This window comes from Protopterus annectens, chromosome 14.part0 (genome assembly GCF_019279795.1).
Source record: "Protopterus annectens isolate FY-2018-M chromosome 14.part0, PAN1.0, whole genome shotgun sequence".
NCBI classification, from domain to species: domain Eukaryota; kingdom Metazoa; phylum Chordata; order Ceratodontiformes; family Protopteridae; genus Protopterus; species Protopterus annectens.
In genome coordinates, this window is record NC_056748.1 from 678682422 (window position 1) to 678708034 (window position 25613).

A 25613-nucleotide genomic window follows, 5' to 3' on the forward strand; every position below is an offset into this window, starting at 1 on the left:
ACTGAATGAAGCTGTAGGTAAGGCAGAAAGGAAATATGGATGAATTAGGCTTGAAAAAAATAGACAACTGTGGTATGTGGACAGGAAGTTATAGAAACTGTAACAGAGAAAACTAATAAAATATTATGGACAAGGAAGTAACATGGAAATTATTGATTAAATTTAATAAACTCAGGAATGGTTGGTATGAGTGGGCAGTAATGTAAATACATTATGAACAGATAGTGCTTCAGTGGAGATGAGTAATATAACATGCACAATAGATATAAAATAAATAAACAATAATAATTGTCATAGCTAAAGAAGAACGTTTTTTTTGACATTATAGTTCTTATTAGTTACACACTGTAAAACAGAAAGGCAGTGCTCTGCTCAGTCCACTCTAACTACTACATAAAGGCATTCCAGACTAGGATGTCATAATAAATTAAGATAGCTTAGTAATGCCATTCACATGCTAAAGTTGACCAGTGCTCTGCATGTATTAGAAAAAAAATATACCATCATTATATGCAAACAAGCTATGTATTCAAAGTACTGATCACTCAATAATTGCTTTGAACTTATAGTAGGTGCATGATGGAAGCCCTGATAATTAATTAATTCATTAAATATATACCAGCCTTCCAGTTCAGCTTATAACATATAGATACAGTATGCATTCTTGGAAATGCAGGTTCCTAAGTGTCTGCTGCATGACACTTGTTTTTTTTTTTTTCTTTTCTTTTTATTGGTCCTGCTGTCTACCTACCATAAGACCTCCTCACAATAAATTGGCCCTTCATTCTTCATATGGTATAACCTATATCATGGAGGAAAGAGTCTTGTTAAGTCCAAAATCATCTTATTGTTTGGCCATTATCAATACTGCTGCAGCAGTAATGTCATTTGGTATATATCTTGGTGACTGCTTCTTTTTACATACTGACATTTAAGGTTTGGATCACTGAGTGGCTTTCTGGGCATGAATTATCACATGGACCCATGTGTTTTTATTTGTTCCTACCTTTTTAATTACCTCTTGGTTGGTAACTGATAACAAAGGCCATTATTCTGGTAGCTACCAGGATTACGTGATTGTGGCCTTAAATCCAGCCACCTAGATGATGTTACTCTCAAATGGCATGTTATCCTCTCACCCAGTGTACTCATGCTTCTATGCACATGTCCAAGTAAGTCTCGCATTCCAGGTCTATGGCAATAATTGCTGCCCATCAGCCATGGCTTGCTTGGTGGTGATTTTCAGCTGGAAACACAACACTCTCTTCCCAATAAGGGTAGGCCAACACTACCCACCTGACACTTACAGCACCTGAGCCAGTAATCATACTCAGGTTTTATGGGTCATAGTGTGGGCTTTACTCCACTGTGCCACAAAGGTGGATTACCAAAAAACTAAAGTTTACTTCTGAATAACAACAATTCTGTGAGCAGTTTACATGCACCACTTTTCAATCAGTATCATTTAAAGTAGAATGCATAATAACTTACCTCACACTGGATGAGTACAATGTCAGTATTTATTATTCCTCCCAGGGGAATTATCATTTTCTTGATTTAGAATACTAATAAATACCCACCTGACATTTCTTGCACAAATAAAAACATATATTCAGAAGTGACCATCGAAATAATTTTGATCCCGTGATTTTATTTATTTACTTTTTTTGCTCAGTGAAATGTAATAGCCAGTCAGGCAAGACAAAAACAGCCAATGGTGTTGTGGAGGGCTATAACTTATAACTTGAATGATAACCAATCCATTCTTGTTTATTTCAGGATATTATGCCTCATAGCCCCAGTTGGTATATTTTATATGTCACTTTAACAAAGAAAGTCAGGTGAGATTGCTAAAGACATAATAGCCTGTATATTAACAGCGAGACTAATGTATTTCCTGGGCATTTTTAAAGACAGCTTAGTAGTCAGAAAATGTGCACTTTGCTTTCCTTCCTATGTTTCTTAAGCCCATGCATAAACTATTAAGGCAGTATGCTTTAAGGGCTCAACAGTTACTGCTTCCCATTACTAGTGGCAATTATCAACAAACATGTCCCCTTTAATATATAACTCATAAGGATTTCTCTCCTATTAAGGAGACTGTAAATAGTCTGCAGAGTCATCCTCTGACTGGACGGATAACTGGGGAAAAATAAGGGAAGATAATTTAGTATTCCTCTTAGGTAGCTAGATAAGTGTAAAAGAAATGTATTTTTTTACAATATTACTCAATTGTATCACATCACAAGATGAATTACTTTTATTTTATGAATATGAGTATCTGATGTAGACCATCAACTGTAAAATATCTCTCTCTCTCTCTACTTCAGGCACCAGAAATTGAATGCAATATTGTTTCAGATAGATTCTTCTGAGTCATTGTTTCTGTTCAGTTTCTCTGAATGTAGTTAAATGTAAAATTAAGGATATGATGTCAATTTTTGTGAAAGTAGTTTATATACCACTGTGAAATATCAGGCTTTATTTTGCATTATATACTATTTCAACTTCTGTGAGACTAGCTCTCAACTACTTTGAGTTTTAACAACCTCTACATAATTGTCATAAGTGTGATCTTCACTGCTTTCATCCTATTTGACTTGTCTTTCACTGTTACTTTGTAACCTTGATCCCATCTCATGGCTGAAAAGGAGTCATTGGACCAGTTGAAACATCCAGTAAGCAATAAATAAATAAACTAATCTGAGGATACAGTCCTTTCAATGCAGACAACAAAAAGGCCCAACATAACTGATTATAATGACAGTAATTCTTGAAAATTACTGGAAGTAAAGGGGTTATTAAACAGTTTACAGCAAACCAGAAATGTGCTAGGATGGCTTGTAGAGTTTATCATCAAGCTGTTATGAAGACAGAGACTTGGAAGGAAAGAAGACAATAGTAAGGGAAGGGTATGACTGCAACAGCCATTCCTTCCTTAGAATGATACAGTTTGCACTGCACAGTAGGCAAGTAAATACTGTGGGAAGAAACAGCGAGGGAATTGTTATAGGCCCTAGGGCCGATAGCCTAGTACCAACCTATGAACCTTTAGTCTGCTGACATCAAACACTTGCAACAGCAAAAAACTAACCCTGGGAAGAAAACCACTTGGCCACCAGGACAAAAACGCAAATGACGCAGCAAGTAAAACCAACTAAAGCTTCACTTCCCCTCATCCCCTAAATAAATATACCAACTCTGAGATCACACTACAGTGGAGAAAGGGCAAGGTTCACTATGTTGGCCAAGTGTTTCTCTTCTCGGGGTTAGTTTTCAGTCTTCCGGCAGTTCAATGTTTAGGGTATTTGTTGATGTTGTCTCAATAATGTGGTCTCTGACAATGTCGTCTTTCGATACTTTCAGGTAAACCTATATTGATATATATATATATATATATATATATATATATATATATATATAAAACACACACACACACACACAAAGACTGAAGGATTAATGTGTTGCAGATGATACTCAACAGGAATAACAAGAAAATGCAGAGCTGCAACTATAAGAGGATACATTATATAGTAAGGCCTAATCCTATGCATGCACTGAGGTGATTATATAGTAAGGCCTAATCCTATGCATGCGCTGAGGTGATTATATAGTAAGGCCTAATCCTATGCATGCACTGAGGTGATTATATAGTAAGGCCTAATCCTATGCATGCACTGAGGTGATTATATAGTAAGGCCTAATCCTATGCATGCGCTGAGGTGATTATATAGTAAGGCCTAATCCTATGCATGCACTGACGTGATTATATAGTAAGGCCTTATCCTATGCATGCACTGAGGTGATTATATAGTAAGGCCAAATCCTATGCATGCACTGAGGTGATTATATAGTAAGGCCTAATCCTATGCTTGCACTGAGGTGATTATATAGTAAGGCCTAATCCTATGCATGCACTGAGGTGATGTTCACCAAGGCAGTTATCTAGACTGACTTTATTCAGACTTTGCTAATAAAATGAGTTCTTTCCAAGCCTGCATCTAATGTATATTACCTACCTGTTTATTTAAAATTTGTTTTTAGCCAGCTCTGCCATGGTTCCATTAGTGAATGCAGTCTATCAATGAGTAAAGAAGGATGGAAATACTGTTAGTTTAGGTATCCCAAGGGGACAGACATGAATTTTAAGCCTGTACTACAGCTCATGGTAGAGACAATACGGTACATCCTTGACATGATTGTGGGATAATCCATGGCAGATCATCCGTGACCTTGTACATCAGTGATATCGCTGCATGTAAGACATGCTATATAACTGACAAACAGAGACATTCACCAAAACAAAAAACTTACAGCTAGAAGAGGGTGGTTGACCTTAGTCCTTAGCTGGCGCTGTGGATACACAGAGACAACATGGTCAGGCTGATGGTTGATGGTCTGGTAAAAAAGGCTTTACTTTTTTTTTTTTTTTGCAATGGATCTTTACTTTCACTGTCCCTTATCCATGGGCAATGACAGCAGTTATTTTCTGTCAGACAACTAGAAAATATAAATACAGCCTATGTTTTAGTGCAGTAATGTTTCCCTTCAAACAATCCCTGGGATGCAGAAAGGCTTACCATGATGTTACAGCCTTTGACTGGAAGGTTTCTGCATCACTGTAGGCCTTTCCAGTCCCCCACTATGTTTTTCCCCTAGTGAGGCCTTATTGTGGATGATGGCCTCATTGGGCAGCTGCATGCTATTGCTAAAATCCAGGGGAGTGGCTAACGCTAATTATCCATGTGCCCCCCCCTGGAGCTGTTGGCAGCTACTGACTAAATGAACATGTCTCTTAAGAACACAGCTGCAAAACAAAATCTTGGAGCCACCCAAACAGGAAAAATGTATCCAACACTACACCCATCTGGGAACAGACAAACAAAAACAGAAGACAAGAGATACAAAGCTAGTCATGAAAAGGGCTTAAGGTTGTAGCAAGCGTAATTATTCCAGCGCAGTCCTGTAAGTATCGCTTGCAGTGTGTTGCCAATCTTCTGCTGCTTTTCCTGGTGGTTTAAAATATGTTAAGTGGGTGTTGTGTGTTTGGTCAGCAGCTGGAAGTGCAGGGTTGTTTATTCAAATGCCTGGTTTATCAAACAAATCAGGTGTTTGCTTTGCCAAAGAGAGGTGAGTGGGATGTATGCAAGGTGTGTGTGTGTGTGTGTGTGTGTGTGTGTGTGTGTGTTGTGTGTGCATGAGCATGTGTGGAAGGGGGCAATGGCTAGGTAAAGGGATAGATCAAGTGTGTGCAACTGTGAGGTTAAGGTTAGAATTTGATAAGGGTATAGATTTCATAGGTGTGTGTGTGTGGGGAGGGGGGTGCCCAAGCTGTCTTATCTAGTACCAGTGTTACGGGAAAGGTATTTTTTGAAATTCTGATGCATGTTAGGGTTAGCAAATACTACTGAGGAGGAATAGGGGAGATTCACCCACCTGAACCATCTTACTAATGCCTGCCAATGATAACATGCATCTGAACTTAAAAAAGCCCTTTCCATAACACTACCACTATTCCAATAAATTTGATCCGAACGTGGTCAAATTCCAAGTAATGCACCTGAAAAGGAAATTTGTTTCCATTTTCAATGTACTGAGTGGCAATGACTTTTGAATGTGATATAGAGAGTGTTCAACATGTTGCGATACATGTTTTGTATGTTGACCAAGTGAAAATTTGACTATTATATAATCATTTAAACATAATAAAAAAGTTTAGAATAAACTTTGTTTTCAATTTGCAGTGCAAGTCTGTGCAAGTACTCCTGTTAATATGTGAGTGCAGGAGGACTTTTAGTAGTGTAAATTTACAAACACTATATGACATGCACTAAACCATCCAGAATTTCTTGCTGATCTGTACTATTGTCTTCATTATTAACAGGAGGATAATTTAAAGGCTTTAGTGAGTGTTTCCTCAGTTTAAACCGTTTCTAATTTTTCAGTTTTGTGATTTACATATTCTTTGATTTTATTTTTAAATTGTATTGCTTGAAATAACTTTGAGTGATGTTTGCATGCTTATGCTACTGTCTATAGATATGGCCATACCCAACTGGTCTTGATGTTTGCAATTCTATTTACTAAACCACTCTGAATGCCAGATTTTCCACAAATGGACCCATTTATACAAGTGACCCAGGAAAATGTTTCATGACTGTGTGTGTGTGTGTGTGTGTGTGTGTGTGTGTGTGTGTGTGTGTGTGTGTGTGTGTGTGTGTGTGTGTGTGTGTGTCTGTGTGTATGTGTGTGTGTGTGTGTGTGTGTATAGCTTCATTACTGAACTACACAATTTTTTCAGCTTAGTTGTCTCCCTCTGTGCCACATGCCTGATTGATTTTATGAAGGCTTAAGAAACCATAGCAGTTAAGTGATATGTTTTGATAAGTAACCAATACCATAATGACTATGCAAAGGTATTTATTGTGTGTCCAGTGAGTCTACCTGGTTAACAAATGGGTATTATAATTATTACTATTATTAATATTATTATTTTTATTATTCAAGTTTAACTTGTTGTGGTGGTGACTTCTTTTACATTTGAAACAGACACTAGGTGGAATTCCTAAACAAGTTGTATTGTACACAAAGCCATTCAAGGTGCCTTACATTCCCAAAAGCTTCTTGTCTCAATACTTGGATAACTGACTGCACAGTAATGTGCTAGTAAGCAGGGTCTGATCTCTCCCTGCATGTACTGTGCTTTAACCAGGAGACAATCCTGTTGCAGATGAGGCCTGTAATAGGCCCAGTACACTGTTCGGTTAAGACACTTCCACAGTAGAGAAGTGATAGAGTCTCTACCCACTGCAAAGGATGTTCAAGTTTTCATTGTTAGTTATTGCCATGCTTCCTTTGCATTCCAGTGGGTGGGAATTTGTGTAAGGAAAAGTAGTAGCTTCATTGTGCATATATTGCTGTCTGTGCAGGGATGAGAAGTGACTCCATGTTGCACATATTTTCAACTGGGCAAGGGAGAGTAGCAACTTTATTTTGAATAGATCACTGATCCAGGTAATAACTAGAATACCTAAAAACGGTAGTGTGCACAAGTGTGTATACGTGTGTGTGGGGGGCTTAGTGTATGGATTCTTATTTTGAGTATACAAACACACATACCTGATACTAACTACAACTTTATTTTCTATTAATTCAGGGATACAGCCATTAGTGTATATGTTTGCAAATTATAGGTCTAATATAATTTTTCTTTATGTAGTTATAAATGCTTATTTTATTTGTCAAGGTGTACATTACAGTTATTTATAATGTCATTTTAGACTACTACTTCTTCTTTCGGCTGCTCCCATTAAGGGTTGCCACAGTGGATCAACTGTTTCCATGTCTTCCTGTCCTCTGTGTCTTGCTCTGTCACACCAACCATCTGCATGTCCTTTTGTCACCACATCCATAAACCTTATCTTAGGCCTTCTTCTTTTCCTGTTACCTGGCAGCTTCATCCTTAGCATCTTTTTCCCAATATACTCAGCATCCATCCTCAGCACATGTCCAAACCAAAGTAATCTTGCCTCTCTGGCTTTGTCTCCAAATCTTTCAACCTGGGCTGGCCCTCTAATATAGTTTTTCCTAATCCTGTCCATCCTCGTCACACCCAGTGCAAATCTTAACATTTTCAACTCTACCACGTCAAGCTCTGACTCCTGCTTATTTGTCAATGCCACTGTCTCCAACCCATATTACATGCTGGTCTCACTACCCTCTTGTAGACCTTCCCTTTCACTCTTATTGGTACTCTGTCACAAATCACTCCTGACACTCTTCTCCACCCACTCCATCCTGCCTGTACTCTCTTCTTCACCTCTCTCCCACACTCACCATTACTCTGAACTGTTGATCCCAAGTATTTAAAATCATCCACCTTCACCAACTCTACTCCTTGCATCCTCACCATTCCTCTATCCTCCCTCTCATTCACACATATATATTCTGTCTTAGTCCTGCTGACCTTCATTCCTCTTCTCTCTAGAGCATATCTCCATTTCTCCAGGGTCTCCTCCACCTGTTCCCTACTCTCACTACAGATCACAATGTTATCTGCAAACATCATAGTCCACAAGGACTCCTGTCTGATTTTGTCTGTCAACCTGTCCATCACCACTGCAAATAAGAAAGGGCTCAGAGCTGATCCTTGATGTAATCCCACCTCCACCTTAAACGCATCCATCACTCCCACTGCCGTCCTCACCAATGTCACACTACCCTCGTACATATCCTGTACCACTCTTACATGCTTCTCTGACACCCCTGACTTCCTTGTACAATACCAAAACTCCTCTCTAGGCACCCTGTCATATGCTTTCTCTAAGTCCACAAAGACACAATGCAACTCCTTCTGACCTTCTCTGTACTTCTCCATCAACACTCTCAAAGCAAACATCGCATCTGTAGTGCTCTTTCCTGGCATGAAACCATACTGCTGATTACTAATCATCACCTCCCTTCTTAACCTAGCTTCCACTAATCTTTCCCATAACTTCATACTGTGACTGATCAATTTAATCCCTCTGTAGTTACTACAGATCTGCACATCACCCTTATTCTTAAAAATCGGTATCAAAACACTTTTTCTCCATTCCTCAGGCATCCTCCCACTTTCCAAGATTTTATTAAAAATCTAGTTAAAAACTCCACTGCCATTTCACCTAAACACCTCCATGCTTCCACAGGTATATCATCTGGACCAACAGCCTTTCCATTCTTCATCCTCTTCATAGCTATCCTTACTTCCTCCTTGCTAATCCACTGCACTTCATGATTCACTATCCACACATCATCCAACCTTCTCTCCCTCTCATTCTCTTCATTCATCAGCCCCTCAAAGTACTCTTTCCATCTGCTCAACACACTCTCCTCACTTGTCAGTACATTTCCCTCATTATCCTTTATCACCCTTAGCTGCTGTATATCTTTACTAGCTCAGTCCCTCTGTCTAGCCAATCGGTAAAGGTTCTTTTCTCCCTCCTTAGTGTCCAACCTTTCATACAACTCTTCATACGCCTTATCCTTAGCCTTCGCAACATCTCTCTTTGCCATCCACCTCATCTCCTTATACTCTTGTCTACTTTTTTCATCTCTCTGACAATCCCACTTCTTCTTTGCCAATCTCTTCCTCTGTATACTCTCCTGTACTTCTTCATTCCACCACCAGGTCTCCTTGTCCTCTTTCCAGATGTCACACCAAGCACCTTTCTAGCCAACTCTCTTACTAGCTCTGCTGTAGTTACCCAGCTATTTGGTAACTCTTCACTGCCACCCTGTGCCTGTCTTAACTCTTCCCTGAACATCACCTCACAATTACCCTTTTTCAATTTCCACCATTTGATCCTTGGTGCTGCCCTCACACTCATCTACCATTACAAAATACATAAAATAATGCCAATCGTTTCTTGTCAAAGTTTAGGTTAAGTTAGTAGTGATCATATGTGTTTTACATAAGTTAGCAGGATCAGATGTGTTTTACATAAGTTAGCAGGATCAGATGTGTTTTACATAAGTTAGCAATGTGCGTGTGTGTGTGTGTGTGTGTGTGTGTGTGTGTGTGTGTGTGTGTGTGTGTGTGTGTGTATGTGTGTGTTTGTGAGTGCATGTGCTCGTGTGTGTGTGTGTGTGTATATATATATATATATATATATACACACACACACACACACACACACACACACATATATTTTGTTATGTAACAAATTTGCTGAATTGGATTTGTTTGAATATACCATAGTTGCTGATTTAATTAAGCTGGTGTGGAAGGGAGTTGTTTTGCAAAAGAGTGCAGACACAGAGAGCTTTATTCTTCAATTTTACACTTTAGTAGCTCCAGGAAGAGATTTTCACCTAGGGTTACCACCTGTCCCACTTTGCGAGGGACAGTTCCTTTTTGGGCAGTTGTGTCCTTCAAAAAAATTGTAAAAATGGCAAATGTTCTGAGATTTTAGGACAAAATTATTTCCTATATTTTATGTAATAGTTGCATAAAACAATTATTCTGTATCTGAAACACCTAAATGCTATAAGAAACATAATAAGCAACTAAAATGCTACAAGAATAAGCTTTTATTTAGGCAAAAAGTGAAGTTCTGATATTTGTACTGGCCGTGGGTATGTTTCGGCCTGCAAAATCTGATGTTTGTACCAAAAATGTCCCTTTTTGGGCATGTGAAAGGTGGCAACCCTATCTTCACCTAGTCACATTTAATTACATTTCTCAGATGAGCACATATCTCTCTTAGCTCTATGAGCAAAGGTTTGCTTCTAAGTTAATTCAGTGTTAAGTACATGGATTATAAATAACTATGTCAGTGGGTTTTAATTTGGGTCCTGCTAGAAATTTAGATAAAACACTTCAGGAACAAGTTCAGTATTATATACTTTCAATATCTAACTTGAAATGTACTGATTTTCGAAAAGCCAGATGTGTATAATCAAAAGTGTTTGTTTCTATTGGTTGCCTCTCCATGTAACTTGTGAAAAGTAGACTGTGATGTGCATTATTTTAAACTGACTGGGTGACAGTGAGTTACTTTATATTTTAAACAGGTGATGGGAGAAATTCATTAATAAGTTATAATGTACACAAAGCAGCTCAAAGTGATTAGAATTCCCCAGAAGCTTCTTGTCCCAAAAGTGGCACAGTTATGAGCAACTGTGTCTCACAGCATTTAAACTGCAGTAGTTAGAGAGCAACTCCAATTGTAAATGAGGCCTATCCACAGTAGAGGAGCAACTGACTTTGTACTACTCTGTTCACCAGCAACACCAGTGCAAAGAATGTACAGGTTTATACTGCTAGTTACTGTCATGCTTGCTATATGTTTCAGTGGGTGAGAACCTAAGCAGAGAAGATTAGCGGCTTGATATAGCATAGATTGCTATTTATGCAGGCAAGATCAACAGTTTCATGTTGTATAGATTGCTATTTGTGCAAGGGAGAGTAACGGTTTCATGCTGCATAGATTGCTATTTGTGCAGGAAAGAATAGCAGTTTCATGTTGCATACAGTGTCATCCAGGTAAGTTCTAGAATATGTAAAAAGGGTAAGGTACACAACTGTGTGTGTGTGAGCGCACGCACGTGTGCATGTGTGTGTTTGTCTGACTTTGCATGGATGCCTATTGCTAAGGCCATAGCTGCAATATATCAGAATGGACTGAGGAAAAAACATGTGGCAAATGTCAAGCCTTCACCCACGATGACAAAAAAATAAATAAAAACAGGGGGATACTCCCAACAAGACTGGTAAGTCTTTTACTTAGGATACAGCAAAAAGAAAAAGTTATTTAAAGATTTTGCAAAACATATCTGGATGATGCCACTACCTGGTTTACTACAAGCAGACCATAGTTTTTAACTGGAGGTCTGGAAAATCAGATAAATTCCTAAAGGCTAATTCTTAAATTGGTACACTAAACACACACACACACACACACACACACACACACACAAACGCAGACATACACACTATATGACTACTGAAACAGTGAAGAAACCACAACTTCTTGATCTGTCAGCATCTTCATCCTTTAGATGATAAAACCAAAACTCACCAGACAATCTCCTTATGGTTAATACATCTGAAAATAACTATTAACCCATCTTTGACACAAACAACCCCCCCAACACACACACACACACACACACACACACCTTTCAAACATGGCATGGAGAAAAGCAATAAAAATTACTTTATGAAGATAATGGTTTGGCTGTTGTAAAGGGATATATTTTAATTATATACAGTTTTTTTACTAATAGTAGTGTTTCCGTTTCAGTTTATAAGAAATAAAACAATTATCTATGCCATAACATTCTCTTTCTGTGAGAAAATAAATATTAATTGAAGAGAATATAATGCTGTATTGCAGAAATAAATGAGATCCTAACAATATTTAAAGAGAAATGACACATTAGCAACAGTCATGAAGTGTGAAATGATGCTGTATACATTGAACTGCAGTGTGAACAAAAACTAGAAAATGTGAGAGTATGAAGAACATCTGCAATAATTCTTTCTCACAAGAATATGGAAAGATTGAAAGTGTCACATATAATCACAAAAGTACTGTATTTCTAATGAGAATAATGCATGATATGAAGGTCAGAATCTCTTAAGAAAAAAATATGTTGAAAGGACTGAAGATAATGTCTCGCGTCACATTTAATAATGAAAAACAGGACGTGCCATAACAGTAACTGACTCATGGAGAAAGGACGAATTATTTAAAGAAAAAAATTCATAACTAGTGATGATTGTTAACCACATCTCAATCCTCATGCATGTTATTAAATCATAAATATGTGATTACATATCAATACACTCCCTTGTTACTTGAATGATGTAAATTCATATAGCAATTAAAATGCAAAGTTGTAATACTGGAAGTCATGGCTGGAATGCATTTGTGTTTGCATATACTAAAATTCAAAGCTCTTTTGTTAGTAATACAATTTTTCATCAAAACTCAGCATCCATGAAAAGGTAAACATATGAGCAAGTACATAGGGATCTGCATAAATAAAAACAGTAAACATTTGTAGGGAGGCTGCGTTCTTTCTTGTAATAAATATGTTTAATCTTCTTCTTTCTGCTTTTTCCCGGTTAGGGGTCACCACAGCAGATCATCTGTCTGCTCATGATTGGCAGTGGAGTTTTTATGGTGTTGAGATGCCAGTCCAGCACCCAACCTTCCACAGAAGGCACACACATGCACGCACTCATACCTAGGGCCAATTTAGTGCATCAAATCCACCTACAACATGTCTTTGGGATGTGGGAAGAAACCGGAGCACCCAGAGGAAACCCATACGACCACAGTGAGGACATGCCGACTCCGCACAGAAGGCATTCCAGCAGAGGATCGAACCAGAGAGCCTCTTGCTGTGAAGTGGCAACACTAACCGCTGCACCACAGCATTCGGTTTGATTGTTAATACATGTTATTAAACATATTTATTATGAATAATATTTAAAACATATTTATTTGCAATAAATATGTTTAATAACATGTATTAACAATCAAACTGATACAAATCATACATAGCTGAAATAATGAACCATACATTTGGAGCTGATAAAAGTGCCTTTTATATTTTGGATAATATGCCCTTAATGATTACTCAAGAATTTGCATTGCTGTAGTTATGGATGACAGAGCATCTCTTCTATACCTTATCATGTACAAGTGATTGCTACACAGTTAGATTCTTGGGCAAATTTGAGGTGTGGCCTGCAGAAATTCACTACTGTTTTTTCATAAAGTGATATTAATGATAAGATTCTCTAAAGAAAGCATTTTGCTTTGATTAAGGGGCTCCTGCAACAACAAAAAAATCTGGCAGATTTAGGCTGATATTCATAGTCTGGGGCTTTACATTATTGTAGTGGTGATGTGAGAACAGCAGGGCACCATGGTTATGCAAATCATAGAATTTCAGGATGAGTATGAAAATGCAGAAACGTTTTGTTAAACATGCCGCCCTATTGAAAATCATTATATTCTTAAGACGTAAGTGATATGGGGACAGCTAATATACACATAAGGGGCATTGCGTGGTTGCATATCAGAAGTTTTCATAGAGATAATTCTAAATATAGCTCATTTGCATACCGGATGTGTAAATATCCTTGAACGTACACCAGTAAGCAGCATTTACAATAAGAATACGTAGTTGTGAGGGGAAGGGAAAAAAGGAATATGCCCTGCCATACATTTTAAAAGAAGGTACAATTATTGAGTTTACTTAAAGAAAAATAGTTTTATTGTATTTTAGTGCTTGTGCATACATGGAGAAACTACCAAAGGGACTGGTGAGGGGAATGTTTCTTTTTGGTGCTTGTGCATTGCTGTTCATACTGCTGAAGGGATCAGAGAGAGAAACATTTCAGTTTGGTCCTTGTGCATACTTTGACAGAATATGGAAGGGATCACATTTGGAAATGGTTCATTTTGGTTGCTTGTGTATACTTGCACATACTACTAAAGGGATCAGTGGGGCAATATTTCATTTTGGCACTTGAACATACTACTAAAAGGATGAGTGGGAGAAATGTTTCATTTTGCTGCTCGTGAATACTTGGACAAACTGCTGAATATATCAGTAGAGGAAATGTTACATTTTTGTGCTTGTGCACATTGGGCATAGTATTGAAGGGATCAGTGGGGAATGTTTCATTCTGGTACTTGAGCATACATGGACATGCTACTGAAGGGATCAGTGGGGAATGTTTCATTCTGGTACTTGAGCATACATGGACATGCTGCTGAAGGGATCAGTGGGGAATGTTTCATTCTGGTACTTGAGCATACATGGACATGCTACTGAAGGGATCAGTGGGGAATGTTTCATTTTGGTGCTTCAGCATACATGGACATGCTGCTGAAGGGATCAGTGGGGAATGTTTCATTCTGTTGATTGTGCATATTGGGCATAGTATTGAAGGGCTTGCTTGGGGAATGTTTCATTTTGGTGCTTCAGCATACATGGACATGCTGCTGAAGGGATCAGTGGGGAATGTTTCATTCTGTTGATTGTGCATATTGGGCATAGTATTGAAGGGCTTGCTTGGGGAATGTTTCATTTTGGTGCTTCAGCATACATGGACATGCTGCTGAAGGGATCAGTGGGGAATGTTTCATTCTGGTGCTTGAGCATACTTGGTGAATCTATTGAAGGGATTGCTATGGGAATTGTTTCATTTTGGTGTCAGTGAAGTGTTTCTGCATATGTGGTCACACTACTGAAGTGATCACTGGGCAAAATAATTTATTTTCTGCCATTTTAGTGTTTGTACATACACAAAGTACTGAGGCGGTTACTGGGGGAAATTATTTATGTGTCAGGGAAGTGCTTGTGCACAGTTGGATAAATGCTGAAGGGATAGCTCGGGGGAAGTCTGGATTGCAAATCAGACATTTTATGTGAAGTACTGCATTAAACAAAGGATGTGCATACCAGGACGGTACTGGATTATGAATTGCAAGAACACCTCATTACTATATGCCACTTTAAATTTCTTATTTGCATCTCATCATACTTAAGGCATTTTTACGCTAGCATAAATGGCCTCTATGAATCTTGTCTTACTGTGCTCATTCATAAACATCAGAGATACCTTATCACGTTTGTGCAAATAACTGCGAATACAGGCCTAGTCCCACAGCATCAAAGACATTAAATCTACATGGTTGTTTCACTCTTGGCTTTTGTTTTTAACTGTAGCTAAGAGTCACATTTTACTTCTTGTATTCAGTTACGTTACAAGCACACTGCCTTCTCAGCTTTGTATTCAGTTACATTACAAGCACACTGCCTTCTCACCTTTGTATTCAGTTACATTACAAGCACACTGCCTTCTCATCTTTGTATTCAGTTGCATTACAAGCACACTGCATCTTTGTATTCAGTTACATTACAAGCACACTGCCTTCTCATCTTTGTATTCAGTTACATTACAAGCACACTGCCTTCTCATCTTTGTATTCAGTTACATTACAAGCACACTGCCTTCTCATCTTTCTCATCCTTTGCTGTATTGTTTACTCTTTTTTTTTTTGGCCAGAATAACTCTGTAAACATTAAGCTCCCCCCTACAATTACTTCCTCTTTTTTTACTGTAGCTTCAAACAATACTTGATCTGGCAGACTACAAAGTATTTTTTTCTTCGCGTTAATGAATCCAATAAACACTGATGCAGTTCTATAGCCCTCACTATTCTGCGTTTGCCATTCATTATCTTGTCTGGCAGCCATTTACTGATTACTCTCCTTAGCTTGATCCCTCTTCTAATGCTCATATTTCTTTATCTCGGCTGTTATTGATTCTGATTCATTTACACTCATTTTTTACTTACCCATGAATGGAATTAACTCAGTGAGAATCACAATCACTTGAACCCTTCTCATATTATATCACTACACAGTTTTATCTGTTTTACTCAGTAACAGCCATTTAGTGATTCACCATTTCATTCTACGTTGAACCCAGGCTAAATGCCAGAATTAAAACATGGTCTACCCAAAGACAAAACAGTTCAGAAGTGGATATATTTTCTTATGCTTTCCAATTGGCCATACAGAGTAACTTAACAGCCTGACCAGCAACCAAGTTACGTAACCCAGAATCAGTGCTCTGAAACTATTGCTATTCCACATTGATGTAATCAGAATTCACAAATACTGCAGCATATGTGAAGTTTTATAACTGATACTTTATTGCATTACTTGATGCATTTAAAACTGGAGCTGGGTCTAAAATTGGTGATTTGTTGACGAGCGCCCTATAACAGACTAAATAATTCAACATATACATACATATATAACTAAATAAATAAAATGTCGCTGCCTTTTTAGGCTGGGTACTTCATAAATGAAGACATCTCTACAATTGTTATGTTTTATAGTTGATCCCTTTTTTGTTATGTAAAAGTTACATTCCTAAGCCCAGTAAACAAGCTTAAGAAATAAAATCCATTATTTGCATGCATTATCTTCTTATACATTATTATTGTTATCACCACTATTTCTTTACCAGCTAAGTCGGCTGGTCTGAAAACCCTTTTCAACCATGAATTGAGCAGAAAGGCAAAAATACAGAACATAAAACTGAAATAAGTTTGATGCATATCAGGAAAAACAAACATATGGAATATAAATAATACATGTTCTTTGATTCCCTGCATTTTTACTGCCTTAATACTACTGTAAATATGTTATTCCTAAATTTTCTATGTATTGTGATGCTGTTTAAACACCTAAATATATCTGTAAACTTCTCTTTCAGTGTGGAGCTTTACTACCCTGGCCTCTGCTGAAAAAGGGCCTTTGGTCCAGGCAGACCCCCCCCCCCGGTTAATAAATGTAGAATAAAAAATAAAATAAAAAAAAAACTTGAACATACATCTAAAAGACATGGTTATTACTATATAAACAGAGTAGTTATAGCCATTTATGTTTTTGGATGGCACACCATAAGTTTGGAGCATTTCTCCCCGGGCCTCCGCTGAAAACAGGCTCTGTGGAACCTAGTCGGACATTCCCAGTCAACAAATGTTAAATAAATAAATAAATAAAAATGATATTCAGTAGGATAAAAGTTGCTAAGTAGATTAAAGCATGCTTAGATTTAAAAAATAGCATTACAATCATACAGTTGGCAGGATTATTAACCATTAACACTGAAGCCACTGCAAGATGATTAATTGTGTAGGTGCCTGGACTTCATTGTATTCAAGCCTCTTTGGGTGTCCTGAGCTACAGCTTGAGTGGGAAGTTTAATCCACAGTGCTGGGCCAAGCCTTGAAAAGGCATGTACACCATTGGATGTTTTATTAAGAGGGATGGATTAATGTGACAATGTCTGCTAGACTTATTCTTAGTAGGTACATTTGTTCTTTGTCTGATACATCCCGGACTTTACAGTTTATTCTTTGAAATTTAGAAACTAGAAAATATCACAGAACAGCCAAGCTCCTTTCATACTGTAGAACTCATTACACAAAAAAGATTAATGAATTAGGAAAGCTTTAAACCACATGCAAATAAAAATTATGAAGTCTAGGTCTCAAGTATTACATCTTAACCCTTAAACAATATGGCATGCTGATTCTTGCTTATCATCTTGAATTCAAGACGGATTCCTTTGTAAAGGTCATGAAGAGAAACGTAGCTGCTATGAATGCTGAATGCAGGAGTCAGAAGAATAGACAGAGAGGAGTAAGATTTTATCATTAACTGATGTGTGATCCTATGTGCTCTGCTCTTGACATGACTCTTATTTAAATGCATACAAACACAAGTACAAGTCCAGCTGTGTACATGCACACACACACACACACAAACTCATGTGCACACACACACACACACACACACACCTACACATTCACATGGCCAGAGTAGCCAGATCATCTTCATCACTGTTAAAACTCGCTGGTACAACAATCTAAATGCTGTTTATAGGCATCAGGCTCTATAGCTGCCAAACCCTTACAAAATTACCGAATGTTATCAGTTCAACAACCACTAACTATAACAGTCGTCAGCCTCAGCTATATTCCAAAGAAAAATTATGTTGTCATATTTTCCTTTTCAGTTGTTTACAATTTATAATTATGACACAGAAATTAAGCTCATTTCTAACTTCATTACAAATATTTAATACGATATAAAAATCCATGTCACTGTAATAAATTGTTTCAGAATGTGTGGATCAATCTCTAACATATAGTGCAATGAAACAGCTACTATAGCTTTGCTGAAATGTATCCTATTAGTTTTTTCATCGGCTTTTATCATCCGAGATTTCAAAGGAGTCAGCTGGTCAATCATTAAGGTAAAACCATACTGTTAAAAGATATCTATATTACCTCTCTGCTGTTGCTCATATTTTTATCTAAAACTTTTATTTCACAATGCTTTCCATACCAGATTTTTTAATCGGGTATTTATTTTCCTTAACTATAGTAATTAACATCCATCATAATCCCACTTTTCAAATGAAAGATACATTTTTCATCCTCAGCATTATCTCATAAATTTTAACTGTACCTACCCATCTTTTAGTTCAATTATTTGATGTCCCCATCAATGTATGAATAGCAATTACCACACCTTTTACTACAACAATTGAAATGGCCCTTTAAAAAAATCTATGTACTATGCAAATTAAAACAATCTCCAGTTTGCAAAATATAAGAATAATCCGTACACATCCCACATTTACAATTCCCTACTAATCTATTCTTATGTGCTTCATTTATTATACTATTCATTTCTAAAAAGATTTTTGAATGATCTATCCCATCTATATACAATTTTTGGTGCTTTGCCTACCTTTTGAGCCACATTCTGATCAATATATAATATTGGCCAATTATTCATAATAATTCCATTCGCTCTATTAGAGTCTTGATTATATGTAGCAATAAAACTCAGCCCTAAATCTTCTCTTTCTTTTTTGTTGTAATCTCTCCTTATGGGGGCCACTTCATTCATTGAAATACTTCCCCCTACAATGGGCTTATAAATTCCTTCATTTTGTTTATTAATAACTTCCTCACTAATTCTGTTCAACAGATCATCAGGATATAAAATATGTTGCTCCTATTTTGAAAGGGCATATGTTTAAGAAAAAAGATTCATTGTTGCTTTCAGCCATGTTTGGCTTGACTGATCCTACTTTTATATCTCTAGTAATTCCTATAGTACTTTCTGCTGCCTTTCTCATACTTGGCTTTTTATATGGTCTAACAAATAAATATATAATATAATATTATATAATGCCTGTTATATATTTTCTTTTTTTCTTAGGTAGTAGCTCAGGACTACTTCCAATTCTCTGATTTCTGCCTTTCATGTTTGCTGGAAGTCTTGCTTTTGTTCGTCACCAGCCTGTTTATCCAGCCAACTCAGAATGTATTTACAATTATTTCTTCCCATGATCCTGCCAATATAGGCAGGCAGTGGAAGTGAGTGCTATGAGCTAGATGGTAGTCATCTGTCTCTCTGTTTTGTCATTTTATGCATCCAGCCCTTAAACACTCAAGGGGCTAGGCCAGACTGTGCAATGGTTAAAAAACATCAAATAATGCTCACCTGCATATGCCTCTTGTGTCTTAGGTCTTTTATGGTCACAAAAGGAGACTCACCATGGTAAAATATGCACCCTTAATCCTTCTTCAATAAATAGGTCATCATTCACTGTTCATTTCCGGTTCTGTGTAGCTACTTAATACTAGCACTAGTTTCATTATGCAGTAACATCTCAAAGGCTTTCCAGTCAGAACTCCATCTATCTGCATCGTGATATCAACGTTCTTTTCTTAGTACTAATTACTGCATTACCTGTATAAATACTTTTGCTAACATATTGTATTACACTCTTTCCTTCAAAGAACAACAGCTGTTTTATCCATGTCGCAGAAAACATATTTTGATAGTTAATCTTTTTCTGTAAAAACACAAAAACTTTACTTATCTTCTATATGTAATGATTTGGTATTATTTGATTCATTGCTCCTTTGGCAAGGAATGAAACATAACTGCATTACAAAATATTGACATGCAGAATTATTGAGAGACATTATTTCATCACCATTAATGTCTGCATGTTAACAGCACACCTATATGAAACTAAAACTTCAGAAACAAAGCCGAATGTAAAACAAAATGGCTATTCATCTTTTCCCATTGGTGAAAAAAAGGAAAGTGCAAATGGTGAGACACACGGTGGTTTCATGTTCATTGTACTTAGGCAAACTGAGCAGGTTTCAGCTAAGCCTAAGTTCAGATCAATTCATAGAGGCAAGCTCCGCTTATGTGCAGCAGTATGACCCTACCATTATATGTAGAAAATTTGCGTTCTGCTCAACACAATCATGTGCTGAATTGGTGCTGAAGTGCCCCATGGTGACAGTGCAGCTCTAGCTATCAGTCATTCCACCAGTGACAACAGCGTGGATGGCCAACTAGCAGCAGTTGTATTGAAGCCTATGTGGCAGGTATGTGCATTGTACATGGCTGTGTAAGCAAACAGATAGCATTTAGTCCACCATTATGGACCATGACATTCAGGTTAGTGTTACCTTTATTATAAAAAAAAAAAAAAAACACAAAGTATAACTGAAGCATGCAGTGCTACATGTGGATTAATGGGGTTCAGGCACCTGGGCAGTGTGACATTTCCCTGTGGTACATTTGACTGGGGACACATGGCTGAAATGACAGTCAGTTGCAGAGAAATATGGCTGTTTGCAAATTCCCTGTGGGCAAAGAGAAGCACACACTGCCATGCTCACAGCTTTAATAACCAAACGCATGGTGGCAGAACAAATACTGTGTTCAATGTACAGTACATATTTATGTAACTACAGCATGTAGAAGTGTGCTACAACATGGAGGATATGCTGCAGGCTACTGTAGTCATATTTAGGCGGTGGTGGTGCTGTGGTAGCGTAGTCTCCTCACAGTAAGACGTTGTCCTGTTCGATTCTCAGTTAGAGCGCCTTCTGTGTGGAGACATGCGTGAATGGGCGTACCTTCATTGAAGGTTGTGCGTCAGGGCTGACAACTCAGCACGTAAAAATCTACTGCCAATCATTAGCGGACCGGAGTTCCGCTGTGGCGACCCCTGACCGGGAAAAGCTGAAAAGACACAACAAAATGCATTTTAGGTAATGTTCCCTAGACTCTGTGAAGGGGGTAGTGGTCCACACACTCCAATTATAAAGGCACTGCCCATTATGTACTGCATTTTTACTGCTACTAACATGCCCTCTAGCCAGCCTGCTGCTGATGCCTGCTATATTGTCTGCTGTCTCATGTTCCCTTGGGGACCATGGACATTGTTTTCCCCCTGCGCATTTGGTTCTTGAAGTTGTGGGCATGGCAACATATTCTTCGCTTTGCCCACAGGGAATTTGCAAACAGCCATATTCCTCTGCAGCTGAATGTCACTTCAGCCATGTGTCCCCAGCCAAATGTACCACAGGGAAATGTCTCACTGCCTAGGTGCCTGAACCCAGGCTAATGGGCTAAGCTGTATGGTGCTAGGCCTTCTGTCACTAAACATCAGGCAGTAGCTCATAACTTTATTAACTACAATTGCGTATATATCTATTTTGTTTAGTACCAGCATATATTCATGGTCATGCTTTGAGGCTCGTTGAGATCGGTACAGTGAATGGCACTGGCAGGATGCAAAATGTGGAAAATGTTATTGCATACTGTATCTGTACTTGAGGTTCATGCAGGGATGGCAGTGAAATATTCAGGTTATATGCTTGTCACTGGTTTTGCTTTAGTACAGTGTTCACTACTTGATGACTGGCGGGCTTGATTTAATAACTGGAATATCTAACCACATATTGGTGCTGTATTTCACCTTGCAATTTATAGGAGGTATTCCCTTCTACTGAAAGGGTAGCTGTGTTATATTTCTGATGGTATATTCTAATATTTCTGTACTTTTTTCCTGATGAATAATACCTATTTTTTCTCTATTAAGGTACTGCACATCAGATTAATTCATTCTGTCATAGACACCAGTTCATATGTCATCAGAAGTAATAGCACCCATCATGTGCGCAGTGCTAAGGGTGAAGTGGCAGCAGTGCTAGTCTTACTACGAGGATTTATGACACTACTATAATCATACACCCCCTGTATATTACACCCATAATACTATTCTGCAGACTGCAATGTAGAACAGTATTATGCCTGTAATACTGTCCTGCACTGCAATCTGTAGACTCCCCTTTTTTACTTTTCTGTCTCTCTTTTTTTAACTTTCTTACCATTTTCAAAAGTAATATTACTCAAGTCAAACAAATGCTGTTGAATTGTCCTTCATGATATTTTTGCTAGTTGCACTTTGCAACCTGAGTTATAGTAGGTCAAATGTTTCATACACAATGCCCCTAAGGATAATATGAGTAATGTTGTCTATGTTCATGAGAAAGTGCTAGCACATGAGCTGATTCTATGATGGGACACACTGAATACAGATAATCTTACAGACAATTATCTTACAGTGCTTCATGCTTCATGATCTCCACTTCAAATAAGATGTTCTACTATATGCAAAGTCAGATGAGGCCTGCCTGCCGTTCTTCCTTTTGGTTACATCACACCTACTTTATCCATTATGTAATGAGAATCAATGGTGAATGCCCCTCTTTGTCTCCAGGTGCCCAGACTGTATTCTATCCTTGTCCTATCCACCCATTTTTCCTAACTGAGTCTGGAGGGTTCTGTCATTTGTGTGTGGAGGTGAAGATACCTGCCATGTGTGATCATAGCATTATCCCTGCTTTCTTCCATTCTTATGTATCATTGGAAGTCCTCATATACAACCTGCAGTCCAGTGTGTATCTCTAGCTGACTCTATGGCAATAGACTGCACCTGAAAAATGTCTGACACATCTGTTGCTAGGCAGCCAAGGCCGTTTTTGCATCTGGACATGTTACCTTCGGCTGACATTCCTTTGCACTGGTGTTCCTCTGAAATCGCACTCTCTTCCAGAAGTTTTTCTCATGGTTCAGTAAATACTAGTGTTAAGCTACATGGGGGTTCCTCCCTGTATGCATGCAATGTAATGCCCTCATCTACTTGACTGTGCAAGCCTGTGTCACTCTCTGCAGAAATATGTACCAGTTGTGGGTTACAGGATCCTAACAGTACACCTGTCAGCTATGTGCCACTGTCCTCGGATTTTGTCATAAATAGAACTGTTATGGTGTCATCACCAGCCATGCTGCTGTTGACCTCTGTCTGCTGTGGTGGCATTGTGGTACAACTCTTTCTGTTACTGAGCCTGAGAAACGGAATGTAATGACATTGGTAGTGATACCTTGGACCACGATAATGCATTTTATATATGTGTGAAACACACTCACCATGCAAACTCTGGCCACTTTCTTGAAGGACAGAAATTGTTGTTACACCCGTTAATAAGAAATGTCATGATTGACATGTACCTAGCTATCATCTGTACAATTTTTGAGCTTGTAATTTTGCCATTGGGGATACAATAATTTTCCTGAGCAGATGAATGTGGCTGCTACTGAGGTCACTAACCGACAGTGTCCACACAACCCCTGATTATTCCTTTGGCATCCTCATTGGTGTCCTGCTCATGATTCCTTATGGTATTCCTCTTCTGGTCTTAAAGGGATTAGTGAAGGAAGTCCCACGCTGTTACTGCTATGGGCAACTGCATTCTGCCTAGCATTTGCTCTGTGTTGTTGGATTTTTGTCTGCATTGCATCAAGGAATTCAAATAATGTTTCATTTTTAGTATTTTGTACCTTACTTTATCTATTTTGTGCTTTCCCAAAGTAATCAATACCAAGCTTGGCTGTGGTCAGTTACAATGGTGGCTATATGACTCTTGATACGAACTCTGCCCCATTTCTACTTTTACTATACGAAGGAATCAGATGACATAACCTAGTGCAGAGGAGCTGTACTTTTACACTCTTAAGGGTAGTCAACATTTTCCATAAGCAAGAACAAAACACAAAAAGGGAAAACAAATTTTACAGGAATGACTACTCTTGATATTGGCATATAAACTATTTAAATAGACCATTGTCAAAACTTTTCATGGAAGATCTACATCACAGATCACTTTACTTTTAATTAAAAAAAGTGGACAGAATTAAAGCTCGTGTTGCTCATTTAAATCACAGTTTAAGACAAAACAAGAAGTGAGTGCTTTTCACCTTTGTCAGAGCTTCATGAGATCTAAGTTACATACAGCAGTAAGTAGTAACAGGTAATATATACTTTTCTATTTTCCATGTATGTAAAAATATCTAAAATAAAGCAAAGGCTTTAACCCAAATGCACATAAACAGATCACATTCAATGGCAGTGATCGGAACAGTGATAAGTACATAATTTGCATCTTTGCTGTGATTGTGTTTTTTTAATCATTAATTAAGTACAAGTCATTGTGTCTATGGCTGTTGATTAGTGTGATATGTATTATGACAAGTAAAGCAAGCATCTAGTCCTGCGCTTTTATTACATGGATATAAAATGTAACACAGCAGATCACACTGAGAATATACCATTTCCTCTCTGAAAAAATATAATCTCTATTGCCAGCTACTCTGTGCGTAACCTTGGTGTGCCTGAGGTTCAAATACTGTGCATAAGCAAGCTAGTTCTAAGGGAGACTGGCACAACAGCAACAGCCATAGTAAGTACAGATTGGAAAAAATGCAAGAAAGAGCAGGTACATCTTAATGGAAGTCTTGGTTCAAAGAGGGTAAAGCTAGTATGATATCAAATAGTATAGCTGAAAAGGTAATCATTTTGCAGACATACAAACAGAGTTGGGTAAGACTTCCTTATAGGTTTACAATAAATCCTATTCCTTGCAATATTCATATTAACCAGAATGGAATCAAACACAAATAAATACTGAGGTATTAGCAGCACTGCTAATAAAATACCTCAGGAGAAAACATGAGGTCAAATTGATGACTGAAAAAACAGACCTGAAACAATTTAAGTCCAAGATTGGTAAAAGGTAAGGAAGCCACAATGAAGATCATATTAGCCAAGGAGACAGAGAAGGGTACAGTAGCAGTCAACTACCAAAATCCATCTTTCATGGCATTTACATTTCCCCTGTTGGTTTGGTAACTGATGAAAAACATGACATTTTTAAATTAATCCACTGTCTTTCTTTCTCAAGTGGCAACTTGCTGAAAGATGGTATAACCAAAGAAAATGCTAAAATGCACTATTTATCTGTAGAGGATGCCATTCAAGTTGCAGAACAATGTAAAGACCACTGGTTAGCCATACTTGACACAGAATCCGCTTTTCACCTTCTAGCTACTCACAGGACAGCCACATAGTGGCCATTCAGTTTGTCAGCAATTATTATTTTGATTTAGCCATGCCTAAGTGTTGTTCAGTGGCTTATACCATTTTCAGTGCTTTAGTTCAGCCCTCCAGAGGGTAGTGTGACAGTGGTGAGGTCTGTGGTGGGAGTGACGAATGTGTTTAAGGTGGAGGAAGGATTACATCAAGGATCAGCTCTTAGCCCTTTCTTATTTGCAATGGTGATGGGCAGGATGACAGACGT